We start from the raw sequence: 14741 nt of genomic DNA, 5'->3' as shown, positions 1-14741 counted from the left end.
GATGATCACTATGTGTGTAGTGCTCACTTACTGTCCGTGAATCAACTGAGCCAATAAGACTGCTGCTAACAAATGTCATGACAACAATAGATCCTGCGCCTCTTCTTCTAAATGTGTTGGTGCATCCTTGGTTAACGAGGACCAAATCCAGGAGAGTGAATGCCTCTAGGAGTACTCGACCTCTATGGTTAGTTCTTATGCTGCGTCTTGCACTGAAAATAGTCTCAAGCACCTGCGGCACGAACCCGTGCTCCCACTCCACGAAACGACGTGTAGTTCCGTGCCAATGATTTTCGGACTCCAGCGGCTAAAACCCAGGCATTAATAGCATCTAGGTGGTCGCATCTCTTGACTAATCCCCCTGATTCTGCAATTAACCTAACCTACTTTGAGCTTTCCCCATGCGATCGCCTTTTGGGCAATCTGGGAAGGCAGCTGTACGACGGCGGTCTGCGTATCTCCATAGGTTTTCCGGAGGGTCTTTACGGACGTCTCCTCTACTACTTCCTTCTCATTCGAAAACTCTCTACTCAGAGGCCTCAGGGCTTCTAGAATATACTGTTTAGAGGTAAGCATGTCAAGGTCATTTGTCAGCACTGCTTTAACGGTTCCTTGAAGTTCCTTCATTTTCACTTTCTTGGTGCGTCGTAGCTCTAAAGGGAGATATCCTGCCACCGTTTTGGGTATCTTATTTACGCTGTTACTAAGCACCGTCAGAAAGGGGTCGGCTTTTATTTTCTTTAAAATATCAGCGTACGAATTTCCCTCAACAGCTTTTATAACAAGTGCATGAGGCCTGGTGGGTCTCTCTTGTGGTTTTCCATTTTTGTTCTTGGCACCGGTGCCTTCGTATATATTCTATATGCTTTTTTTTCTTTTTCTTCTTTCTGGTGATAACCTCCTGCCAAGGTGGGTCTGCTTTTTCTTCCGAAGATTCCTGTGATTGGATTTTTGACGTGACTACCACAGAGAATACTTCCTTATCTTTTCTCGATATATCACGTGAGTAATCAAGTGATTTATCACGCGATCAGTCATATGATTAATCACGTGATTTTTTCCGCCAGGGTAACATTTTTATTTAAGCTGATAGTTACAAATATGCGTTATATGAGATAAAATGCTAATGAAAATCAGTTAATTGTTATCTGCTTTTTTTAGTAGGGTAGCACGCGATACTGCCCTAGCCCACCTCCACTCTCTCAAACCTCTCACCTTAAACAAAGTGCTTGGCTCTCTGGAGACTTTATGGCAGACATCAAGCAAAATTGCGTACTCGCCTCAGCTGATTGACCGGTACTGGTTATGTGATCAGCCCCCCGTCTTGCCGTTAGCGGAAGCCAAAGGTGGTTCTGGTCACTTCGGCTCGCAACCTCAGATTGCCTCCCCACCCAGGATCTCCTTTTGGCAGCTCATGGGTCGCACCGCACGGCAAATGCGGTGGTCTGATTTGGTCCACGGAGCATATTTTATTTCTGATTTACCCTCCGAGATATATACCCCAGTGAGCTCTCGCCCATCCACCACTCGAGGGACAAGTTACATACAGGTGTCAGCCCTGCTAAAAATATGCGATCGAAATCGATGGATAAAAAATGAATTGATTCCGAGTCTATATCTTAATCCTGCCTTTTACATTTGAAAGCGATTATATTCAGACTGCTGCGTGTGTAATATATTGATGGCATTAAAATCGATTCAAAACGATAAAATACTATCGATTTAACCGGATTAGAATACATAAGTATTAGGATATTAACTTAATCAATTCAATGCTTATTTAAATCGGAATCAATGTACCTGTGTTCACTAGAAAAACGGTTTTAATGATTTTTTATATCTAGAATAACATTTGATATTATTCAATCGTACTGTATTCAACTATGCAATCGTTTTTACTGGTGTGTATATCGTGGTGTTAATCGATTTAAATTGACATGATTTATTTTTTAATGTATCGTTTAATAAAGTCAATCGATTTTAATAAAGTTTCAATTCAAATCGATTGTAGTTAATAAATCTATTCTGTCTTCTACTGCATTTGACCTTTCTTATATAGCAACGGAGAAAAAATCTTGTCACTTGCGAGTATGAACATTTGAAGTCAGAACTCGTCAGTTTTTCTGTCTGCAGGATTAATCCAGCTTTCGGTAGTACGCGGTAATTTTGCTCTGGGGACTGGTTTTAAGTAACCCACATACCACAGCTAGTTTTGATTTCACGTTTTTGTAAAATTTACGGTAAGTTATATGTCCTTTGTATTGTGCTTACTCATTACTGATCCCATAAAGTTCTATCCTTCCTTCTTTGATGTTACAAGAAAAATGTCTGTAATGTACGTTTTGTTTTTTATGTGTATTATTGTGTATCTGTTAGTAATTGTTTCATTTAGTAAGCTAAAATTTAAGACATAGTCTACAGTGGACAATGATCCCACAAAGTCCCTTTCTTCGATGTTGCAAGAAAAGTGCCTGATTTAAGATTTGTTTTCTGTGTAAATTGTGTATCTATGTTTGTTAAATTGTTCGTACTTTTTACTGATCTTACAATGTTCTATTCTGCTTTCTTTACTGTTAAATACTGATTTTACAAAATAATTAGAGTACTATAATTAATAGCTTAATTTAGTTTGAAATGTTAATACTAGTAAAAACATGAGTATTAAAATACAATAATATTGTTGCGTTTATTATAACTGTTTTTATGTTATTATAAGAATTAAAATTTTGTGCAAACGATATTGAAGTCTTTATGTTTAATATTTCAATGTTATTACCATTGGCTATCCTTCCCTAGTGGAAATGGAAATTGTGCTATAGTGTGTCACATTGTGCCAAAATTTGCCACACTGTGCTAAACTGTGCCATGCTGTGCTACACTCAGGCCATTTCGGACATATCACACGAATTGGCACAATTTGGCACATTTTGGCACAGTCTGGCACATTTTGACACAGTCTGGCACATTTTTGCACACTCTGGCACAGCGTGGCACAGTGTGGCCTCAATATACCAAGTTTTGAAATAATGAAAATATTTTTTACGAGTTATGTAGGAATTCTGACACAGTCTCGCATAGTTTGGCACAGTTAGGCACAGTTTGTCACAGCTTAACATAGTGTTGCTATGGCATATCCTTATTGTTTATAATGAGTAGCCAATAAGAAGTCTTAAATATTATAATAAGAATAATTTTAAGTTTATGAGATTTGAGAATCTTTTATTTAGTTTGAAAGTTATATTAACTGCTCTTTATAAATTAATAGTCATATTAGCTTCAAAAAGTAGAAATTGATATACTAACACTATGAGAAAATAGCTCAGGCAGTTAGGCGTTCAACTGGCACGCCGGCGACCAGAGTTCGATTCCACCTCAGGTCACTTTTTTTTTAAATTGTATAAGGGAGGTTCTGCCATATTTGAAAATTTGAAAAAAACTCGAGAAAAATATTTTTAATTCTAAAAATTTAATGTTACGAGTGAAGAGTGCAACGAAAAAGTGATGGACCCCGGGCTTGAACCGAGATCTTCTGGCTTGCAAGGCAGACGTTCTGTCGTCGTGCCACGGCCGCCACCACATTGCGCTCTTCTATTTGCTGTTTTATAGTAATTAGACACCCGTGACGTGTGTCCACACGTCACAATAATATTGTTCTTAATTGTGCCATACTGTGCCATACTATGCCACACTGTGCCAAATAGTGCCAAATCGTGCGAAATGTCCAAATTGGCATGAGATAACACAATGTAGCACAGTTTGGCATAGTGTGGTACAGTTTGGCATGATCTGGCACAGCTGATTATTTCCACCAGGGTTCTTTGAAAATACGCCTTCCTTCTTTCTGCCCGATTTCCGTTTTGAGAGTTGGGAGGAGGGGCTGGGTTCGGGTTAGGATGTAAGGCCATTCGCTTCGAAAATTTTTTTTAGCTGCTACTTTAGCTTTTACTTTGCGTTTTTGAATACTGTGAGAAAGAACATAATATTTTATATTACGTATATAAAAATACTATTATATACAGAAGGCTGAAAATATATGTTTTTTTTTTAATATCAGACAAAATAGAGCTAGATTTTCTTGTCATGAATATATGTATAATTTAAACTTTTTTCGGCCCTCATAAGGTAGAAGAAGCCTACAATAATCAAAGTATCAGAACAAAAGTGGAGCAAAAATGATAATTTTTGCCCTTAGGGACGGAGACTACCATTTACGCTCCCTCTCCTCCGTAATTTTTTATTATTTTCTTTACTGTAAGCTTTATGTGCCATTTAGTCACACGTATGGTAATGTACTATATTGGTAAATATTTATTTACCAGCATTGCGTGATGGTCCTGGCTAATTTTCGTTTCCTGGTCGCTTATCAGATGAATTTATCTGAATAATTTACAATTTAGTTGATGATAAAATTTTATTTATTTTCTGACAACTAAATATTTATGCATAACATTAAGGTTACGAAACCTCAAATTGTTTTGTAAAAAGATTTACCCTGGTAAAAAGCATCACGAGTTTCTACCAAAAAATTCAGGAAAGATGCACGCAATTATGACAAACTGCTCATTGAACTCGTGAAAAACCCTGTCAAATTCAAGACGCTAACAGCTCAGGAACAAGAAAAGAACTTGCAAAACTTAATTTTTTTTAGTTCACGAATAAGGGCCGTTTATCGATATTTTCTATATTAATTTTGGATCAATATGCTTCACTTTAATAAGATATATCTGCTGGTAGCAAAAAATTGGTCAATATTTTTAAGAATACTATTAATTTTCAAATCCAATAGAGTATGAATGCACTGAATATATGCTATCACCTGAGCAGTACCGCATGTAAATATGGCTGCCAACTCCTAACCTCGACTCTAAGCTCTCGGCGCGTGACGTTTGAGCATTTTTAGGCATAAAGATTTGTGGATAAATTGCTCTTATTGCATTTACTACATACAATATTAGTACAATAAAAGACAATTTTGTCAGCAGGCATCGCTACGACCGAGTAGTATTAATATGTGCGAATAGTGTACAGCACTAACAAACAAAAACTTGAAGATTGCTAACTGATTTATACTCAGTTAATAATTGTCATGCGGTCTCTTTTATATAGTTCGTTGTAAAAGCTGTTCCATTTTTTATATTATAAGATAAAAACACTAGTACCGGGACATTTTTGATATAGCCCTTCGGAATAAATGTAAATTATGAGATTCAGTCGCAAAATTGGAAAAAAGCATAGTGCTATCGTGTAGCCAAGGAAATTTCGTACCAAATAAAAAAAATCGCTGCCAATTCTTTGGCACGTAGCTTCCTCCAACAAAATTTATAATTCCAATAGATACAATATTGTTCAAATATATATACAGTATATTAATGATTTTTAAAATACTTTCAATCTTAATTATATTACTGAAGGAGCACCCGTCACAATATCAAATCATATAATTTTCATGAAAAAATGTGAACCTTAATATTTGAAATACTATAAAGTCCTTATACTGTTACAATGCCGCTACCCTAAGCGGGTCTTGAGCGTTGTCGTCCAGATCGGACGGGTGGGTGCCTATCACTACTACACAGCGCGTCCTTAGGTTGCGGAGGGTTAGCTGCGAATAAATGGAATAAGCAGCCGCGGAGAGCTGATAGGAACAGGCGTGGGTGTGATGAGCCCACACTGTCGAACGCATTCATCTAGAAACACTACGCAAGCACCACAACAACAAAAACACTTCACATTATCTCTTATCTCTCAATCTATCTCTTTCATCACACATTACAAAAATGGGCAAAAATCCTGCTGCCGAGGAGGATGCGGGAGCGATGACAACTGCCCCGAAAGGGGATGTGTAGAATGATTCGTCACCTGGTCTTACGCGGTAACGATGCCAGAGAAGGCGCGCTGCCTTGCAGGGGGGCGTTAGGATGCGAGAATGAAACCGTAGTGTGTCTGACGACGAATTGACACTGTCCTCGTCAAAGTCGGAAAGCTCTCATACTTAGTTCTAGGGTTTAACATAACATCATGGCTCAAAAAAATCAAATCCGAACCAAAAGGGACTTAAGGGTCGGAACTTGGAATGTTCGCAGTCTATACAGAGCAGGTGCGTTTAAAGAACTCGTAAAGGAAGCTGATAGGTACAATCTAGATTTGGTAGCAATACAGGAATCGCGGTGGCCAGATGGCGGAGTACTAGCATCGGGTAACTTCACGTACCTGTATGGGGCCGGGAGTGGGGGATCTCTAGGCACCGGATTTCTCGTAAGCAAAAGCATCATACATTCGGTTAAAAGTTTCAAATCCGTCAATGATAGGCTCTCGTACATCATTATCGAAGGTGAATGGTATAGATATGTATTTATTAATGTACACTGTCCTACGGAGGACAAAGAAGAAGAAGCTAAGGATCTCTATTACGAAACTTTAGAGCAGGTAATCGACCAGTTCGCGTCTTACGACACAAGAATAGTATTAGGCGATTTCAATGCTAAAATAGTAGGGAGGAAATGTTTAGGCCTACTATAGGTAAGGAAAGCCTGCACGAAGCCAGCAATGATAACGGTATTAGGGTCATAAATTTCGCGGCGGCAAAAGATCTTATAATCAAAACTACGTGTTTTAAGCACAAGAACATACACAAGGCAACGTGGACATCGCCGGACGGGGCCACACAGAACCAAATTGATCATTTCCTCATTGAAAAAATACGTCATACTAATGTTCTTGACGTAAGGGCTTACAGAGGGGCAGATAGCAACTCGGACCACTTCCTAGTAGTAGCCAAATTAAGAGCTAGACTAGTAGCGAATCAAAATAGTAAGCGAGCAAACAAGGTAGAAAGCTTCGATATTGAGAAACTGCGAGATAGAACAGAGCGAATTAGGTACCAGATAGAAATTAATAACAGGTTTCAGACACTTGAAGCAAACACATCGTCGGAGGGGAATGACGAACCGAATAGCTTATGGGGGGACATCGAAAAAATGGTAAAAGAGGCCGCGAACAAAGTACTGGGTAAAAAGAAAAAGCCAAAGAGCAAACCATGGTTTGACGAAGAGTGCGAACTCTGGTTTGAAAGGCGCAAAAAGGCTAAATTAGATAGCTTACAAAATAGAAGCGATAGGACCGTAGAAGAGTATTCTAACGTAAGGAAACGGACGAGCGCGATCTACAGAAATAAGAAGCGGGAGTATCAAAAGAATCTTATTAGGAGAATAGAAACTAACAGTAAGGAAAATAACCCCCGCGAAATGTACAGAGGGATTAACGCCATCAGAAAGGGTTTTAGGAGTAGAGCGCAATTGATGAAGGACGAAAACGGGGACCTCGTAACAAATGACAACGAATTACTGTCGCTGTGGAAAAATTATTTCGATAAATTATTAAACGTGCACGAAAATAGCGAAGAATTAGGGGACGAAATTCACACTGCTGAACCCGACGTGGAGGAACCGAGCTACCAAGAAGTAGAGGCCGCGATTAAAAAACTAAAAAACAACAAAGCCGCTGGAAATGACTCTATACCAGCTGAGTTACTCAAATATGGGGGCGTCGAGCTCACTTTCAAAATCTATAAACTAGTATGTGCCATCTGGAAAAATGAAACAATACCCGAAAATTGGAAGGAATCTATCATTATACCGATTTTTAAAAAGGGGGATAAGACAGACTGCAATAACTATAGGGGTATTTCACTTTTAGCAACGTGCTACAAAGTTCTGTCAAACGTAATACAAGCTAGACTCACTCCATTCGCGGAATATATAGTAGGAGATTATTTGAATCCTCATACCTTTTAAACTGAATGGTTTCATAAGCTGCAAGAAGAACCTAACTGAGTTAATCAAATAATCGATATTTTCCTAAAATTTCAACTTAAATCAAACCTTTTTATTTCCGTAATCGTACGACATAGAAAACCCATATTTTTTAGTTTTCGATTTTTAGCTCAAAAACTAGTCATCAAAATAGTTTGAAATTTTAACAGCAAATAGATATTATCGTTTTTTACTGTGATAATTTTTTTGAAAAAGTTCGACAATTTAGTTTAGGAGATATTAAATTTTTTTTAAATTACCTTTTTTATCATAAAAATTTAACAAAACAGATAATCTGGAAGATCTTGCGGCAAAAGTAAGCAATTTTATGCTTTTTTAGATACACTATTGTTGAATATATTGTATAAATATATTATCAAAGAAAAGCATTTTTTCAAAAATCGAAAAATAGCTATAATACGACCATATAATGTTCAGAATCATAAAAAAAAATTCCCGAATTCAGAATCAGAAAACATATAAGCATGTCAAATTTTATTACGATCGGTCACGTGGTTCCAGAATCATAACGGTATACGTACATACACACACACACATCCATCCGCACGGACATTTTCTAAAAACGCATGATTAGAACTCTAAACACCTCCAAATTCGTTTCTAGGGAGTTTTAGCAAAACTATAAATTGTACTGTTACAAAGCTTTCTCTAGGAGGAAGCAAAATGCATTTTAAGCCTTTCAAAGCCTGCACTGTAAAGCACTTTCGCACCGTTGCGAGAGCTCGCGCTGAGCCGCACGGGCGCAAGCGCTCGTGTTCCCCCTCTCCGTGGCGACTTCGGCGCTGCTCCACGCGCGCGGTTAAAAGGAGTGGCAGCTCTCACGAAGCGACACTCGCTCTCTGGTGACCGATCGGTCTGGACGGCAGCAGCCCCGGACACCGACGAGTCTGGAAGGCCGATTGGCCCCGGACTCACTTCCCCGCTCTAAAGAGTCTGGAAGGCTTTAGCCCTGGACTTCGCTTACCCGAAAGAGAACGCATCTGGTGGCGGATAGCCCCGGATACGCAATCAAACCCGACAACCTCGACACCGCCAGCTTTCTTCACGTCGCGTTAGTTTAGGTCCCTACATTATTCAAAATAAAAGTTAAAACGATAAATACCGTCTTATTTATTAAGAAGTCCTTGCCAAGCGGTCTCTCTCTGAGGGCCGCCATCCAAATCCCTTTACACACTAATCAACGGCAATCGGCTATCGCGACGTATCGAGTCACGAGAAACTACTCGAGGGCGTATAGAACCGAAGTTGGGGGGTCTCTCAAGGTCGCCAAGAGAGATTTCCAGCTTCGACAACTCGCAGAATATTCTAGAACAATTCGGACATAATTCGGTTAAGCGAAAGTTCCCGAATCGTGCTCGAACCGCGCTCATTCCCCCTCATCGATAAACGCGTATCTAGCCACCGCAATAAGTGAGGCCTCTCTCTGAGGTCCGCGCCCTGGGCATAAAAATGAGGACAAATGCGAGTCACGATCATTCTTCGGCAAACAGTCATGCTTGCCAGAACTCGGAAACCCCAGCATCGCTCGGAGGTGCAGCGCTTTAAGCGCAACTATCGTCGCACGAGGCAGCAACGCAGACGGGCGCGTGCGGAAGTTACTCGTGATCGCACACTCGTCTTCGTGCCTATAACCTCTCCTGACGAAGCCCACGGAGACTCGCCTATCGTCCAGGTTCGCAGAAAGGTCGTGGTGGTGGATCCCCTCAAGGCCTCGCCTTCGGTCGAGCCACCACCCGAACTTATTAACTTCGAAGTACCAAGGCTAACATCTTCACTACTGACGCCTCAGGAAGTCTTCAAGACGATCCTTCGGACTTTGGACGTCGACACAGGGCATCACCTTGTGCGCTTCCCCCGACGAGGACGAGTTTGAAGAGCCGGACCCGATAGGGATAACGCGCACATGTACTCGGCCCAGTATCATCGTGCCCTCCGCTCGTGCGCCTTGGGCAGAGACACCCCGAATCGCTCGATTCAAGAAGCCGCGATCCAACAACACGCCGCAGAGGGACCCTCGTATATTTAACAAGGCCAAGAGGCGGGTGCTCCTCCTTTCCCCGGGCACTAAGTTGAACATTATTAAAGTGCACGAGTTACCTAAGGCCCCTGCGAAGAAACAACCCTTTTCAGGGCCACCAACAAATTAACGTAGAGAAACTTCTCGTTTTCCCTCCTAACTATACTAATCGATCTAAATAGTTTTAGAGTTAATTTTACTCGATAAAGTAAAATTTCCAGAAAGTGGTAATTAGAGACACGTAACCTCTCTTTTTGAGGCTAGAATTACAAGCAAAATCAAGAAACTTCGAAATATGTAAATTCGTTTTTTTTTCTCATGTTCATTCGAATTGATATTATCAATTGTTTTTAGAAAAACTGTTTAATATACTTTATAAGTTTCAGTTGCTGAATGTTATTAAAATTGTTGTACTTTTCGTGTCCCAGTTCTCGTTCTGCTGTAAAATATAGGAGATGTACTTAGACACTTAATTTTAAAGAAAATGATATTTTTTTTTCACTAGAAACAATGAGAATTATATTCATTAATATGTAATTCATCAATAAAAAGCATTATTTTAGTGCTGGTAAACTAAAATATATCTTTTATTCGCAAAATTCGATCCACATGAATCAGTGAAATCTGCCTCATTCGGAACCGTCTGCCGTTACCCTCGAAACACATTATTAATAAAAGCATCATACTTAATTTTGGCTTTAAATTTGGTGCACTCAAAAGTTTATTTGGATTGTTACTACTCTACATAATAAATAAAATTTCTCTACCGATCCCTCTAACAATTCATAGCTGTACTTTAAACAGAAACGTTAATCTTTCGTCCGTGTCACACTTACTCATTAACGTCTAAATTTAATTTGTTTACTTATAAAATATAAATACACACACATACCACGCGGGGAAGCCTAGGTGATTTCGATACAGTGTGCGTAAAAGTGTATTTTACGCACATTGTATCGAAAATTACCATTAAGTTCTAGCCAGTACAGTAGAAAGCAGCAAGAATCATTCGCGAAAATCGAGCAAAGAATATCGGCAAACCTTGAACATGATTCTCAAATTGATAATATTTTCGAAGAATCTAGTACCGTTACGTTACCGATCCAATAACGACAATTCTTCGCATGGTTTTTACTTTCAAAAAATATTCAAGGTTATCACATTTAGAATAATTATAAAAATAGTTTTACAGAGGATTTTATCGATAACAAATAAAATCGTGCTCTTTTACATATAAACCAAATATTTAAATTAGAGGATAAATCATGTGAATCATTCAAATTACCTATGCCAAACAAAACTCTTTTACAAAACATTGACAATAATGAAGAAATTATACATTGCAAATTCATGTTTGAATCAATGTACGCTCAGTTGAACGATGACCAAAAAAAATGTTCAACATTATATGTTCACAAATTCATAAAATGTATTATATAGAGGGTCCTGGAGGTTCTGAAAAAACATTTTTATATAAAACTTTAATTTATTATTTTATTTCTCAAAATAAAAAAAATTATATCAATAACATGGACTGGAATAGCTTCAATATTACTCCCTAAGGGTATGACTAGTCATAGAACTTTTCGTTTACCTTTAGATTTGACCAATATTGAAACCGCATTTTTACAATTTAAATTTGATAAACAAAAATTAGGAGAAGTAGATTTAATTATTTAGGATGAAGCTTTTATGATTCCTAAAAATGCTTTAGAAATAGTCGATAAAACTTTATGTAATATATGTGATAAAAAAATTTCTTTTCTAAATAAATTATTAATTGTAGGAGGAGACTTTTGGCAAATTCTTCCTGTTTTGAAGAATAGTAGTAAAAGCATTATTATAGCAGAAACTATAAAATCATCATACCTTTGGTCATATTTCTATATTTTAAAATTGAATATAAATATGCGTTTATTTAATACAAATTTTTTAAAATTATTGTTAAAAATTAAAGAAGGAACAATCATTAAAAATCCCAAAGAATGGAAAACAAATGATATATGTTCAAAAATTTTTTAAAACAAGATTCATTTTTCATTAAATAGCGTAATACTCACCTCTCATAATGCATATACTTATTTATTAAATAATATAATTTTAAATCAAATGGAAGGGGAGACAAAAACATATTAGTATAGATACTGCAACGTACAAAGGTATCGATAAGTCAAATGACAATATTAATATAAATTTTGCAATCGAAATATTAAATAGCATTCGCGTAGGATTATCACCTCATGAACTCAATTTAAAAATTGGTATAATTGTTATGTTAATAAAAAACTTGAGTATAGCAGAAGGTTTATGTAATAGAACACGATTAAAAGTTAGCAAATTATTAAAGTATAATATTGAAGCAGAAATTATAACCGGAGACAAAATTGGGAATGTAGTTTTTATACCTAAAATTTTTTGAAATACCGCAAATTTGTCTTCATTGCCATTTATTTTATATAGAAAACAATTTTCTCTAGTCTTAGCATTTGCTATGACTATCAATAAATCTCAAGGTCAAAGTTTCAATAACGTAGGATTATACTTAAAAAACCATTATTTTCTCATGGTCAATTGTATGTAGCTTTATCTAGATGCAAAAATCCTAATCAATTATTTATTCAAATTAAAAATGAAAACGATCCAGAAATCAAAAACATAGTTTGGAATTAAATTTTTGATTAAAAAAAATTTTTTAATTCATAGAAAGTTAGCAACGAGATTTTTTAAATATATGATTTAACAGAAATTGATAAAATAATGATGCACTAATATGTTTAATGTTACTACACTTTTTTATAAAAAATAATTTCAGCATAAAATGGAATCCGATCAAAAGGCTATAGCCGGGTTACTATGGTGAAATGGCCCCCTTGGAAAATGTATATATGTTATATACCATTCGATGGGGGATAAAAAAAAACTCCCATAGCCAAATTTTTAGCTCTCTGCCTAGTGCGCATGCGCAGTAACGTCGATAAACGTGTTTTTTTGATTTTATTTTTTTCTGAAGTCCCTATAGGATAAAAATTTTTTTAAAAATTCACATTGGTGTATTTTTATGTCATGAATAACTGCAATTTTTTTGGGATTACATAACCTCAAATATCGGATCTAAAAAAATTATTAAAGTTTTCAATCGATATTTTGACCCCCTTGTTTTTGAGGTGCAACTTTTTAAGTAGACTTTTTTTGTGTACTTTTTCCCGTTCTTTACGATGGCACTAACGTTTTTTCCTTAAAAATGGTGGCACAACTCGATTTGAGCCAAAAACTGATTTTTTTGCCATTTTTTCACGTTTTTAGCTGGTTATGTTACAATTTAGTTACTAAAGTGACTCCTTTTGAGTAGTTTTGCATATCTTCCCATGAAAACATAATCAAATGAAATATTTTGTTCGCTCCAAGCCGTATTTTTTATATTATCTTACGTTTTCAATGATGGTCTTATCAGAATTGTGATATCACCTTATTATAAAACTGATGGCTAATGTTATGTTCTTTTTAAACGTTCTGTGATTGGTCGAAAGTATTGTCTCTGTCGCACTTTTTTGTTTATTGTTTATTTTTATTTATAATAAAAGGTTATGCTTGGCCGCGCGGTTGACGCGGCGGCTGCAATGCAGACGATCTGCGTAGTGAATGGTCAATCATAAAATTAAGAATTATCAGGAGCATAAACAAATAAAGTATTTTGATTTCTTAATTAATTAAACGATGCGCAAACCAATGGCCAACATTGTTTTTTTCAAAACTAATTTTTTTTTTCTTACAATTGTCTATATAAGGGAGAAAGTACAATACGTCCCGTCCCGTCCCGTACCGACCCCGGGACATACCGTCTGAAATAAGTCACTTTTATATTATTGGCTAATTCTGTTCGATAACCCAATCGACGGTACAGAATTAGCCAATCCCGTAAAAACAGCTTATTTCAGACGGTATGTCCCGAGGTCGGTACGGGACGACGGACTCAATTGTACTTTCTCCATAATATACTAATACAAGTGAATGGTGAAAACGCTGTTAGTATAAGTTTATAACTTTTAAAGTAAATTAAAATCTAGCAAATAAAAATTGTTTCGATTTTTCTTTTTACTATTTCGGCTTTTGACTGATAATTGATAGCAATACTAGAAAAAATAATAAAGTAGTTAAGTATTTATTTTCAAATACATTGGAGTTAGTTGGAACCGAAGGCTGACGCGGCTACTTTAAATCTTTCTGCTGTTTACTTCAAAACTAACAATCTTGTATATTTAAAGTGAGTACTATATATTTTACATATCTTTTAAAAAAATGAAGATTTAACAAAGTTTTTCAAAAGTTTTGACATCACAGATTATATGCTTTGATATTAGGGTTATATGTATTTCTAATACATATTACACAATAAATTAATATTTTGTTAAATAACTTCTTTAAAATCAAAACCTATTATTAATATCTAAAATGTTATTTTTATGCCGACACTTTGAGTTTTGAAAATATACTGTAACCAACCTACTGATAAATAAAAAATCTCCCATGTATTTATAATAAATACACTTGTATTTTACCGGTATATGCAGAGTAAGACTTATTAATGGGCAGAAAAATAAAATTTTTATTATAAATTCTGTAGTATTAAGAGTAATTGTATCAAAAATAATGACAGATAATATAGTAATATAATAATATGATATAATAATATAATAATATGATATAATAATATAATAATATAATATAATAATATAATAATGTAATAATAATAACAGATAATTATTAGACCTTTTTATACGCTAAATAAGAAAAACATGTTGTGTACGTTATTAAATTCTTGCATAAAATCAAAAGTTTAAACCAACATTAAATTATAAACTGTTTTAGTACTCGCATAAAGATCCGATCTTATC

The sequence above is a fragment of the Nasonia vitripennis genome (genome assembly GCF_009193385.2).
Source record: "Nasonia vitripennis strain AsymCx chromosome 3 unlocalized genomic scaffold, Nvit_psr_1.1 chr3_random0007, whole genome shotgun sequence".
Classification (NCBI taxonomy): domain Eukaryota; kingdom Metazoa; phylum Arthropoda; class Insecta; order Hymenoptera; family Pteromalidae; genus Nasonia; species Nasonia vitripennis.
Note: the sequence above shows the minus strand (reverse complement) of the source record.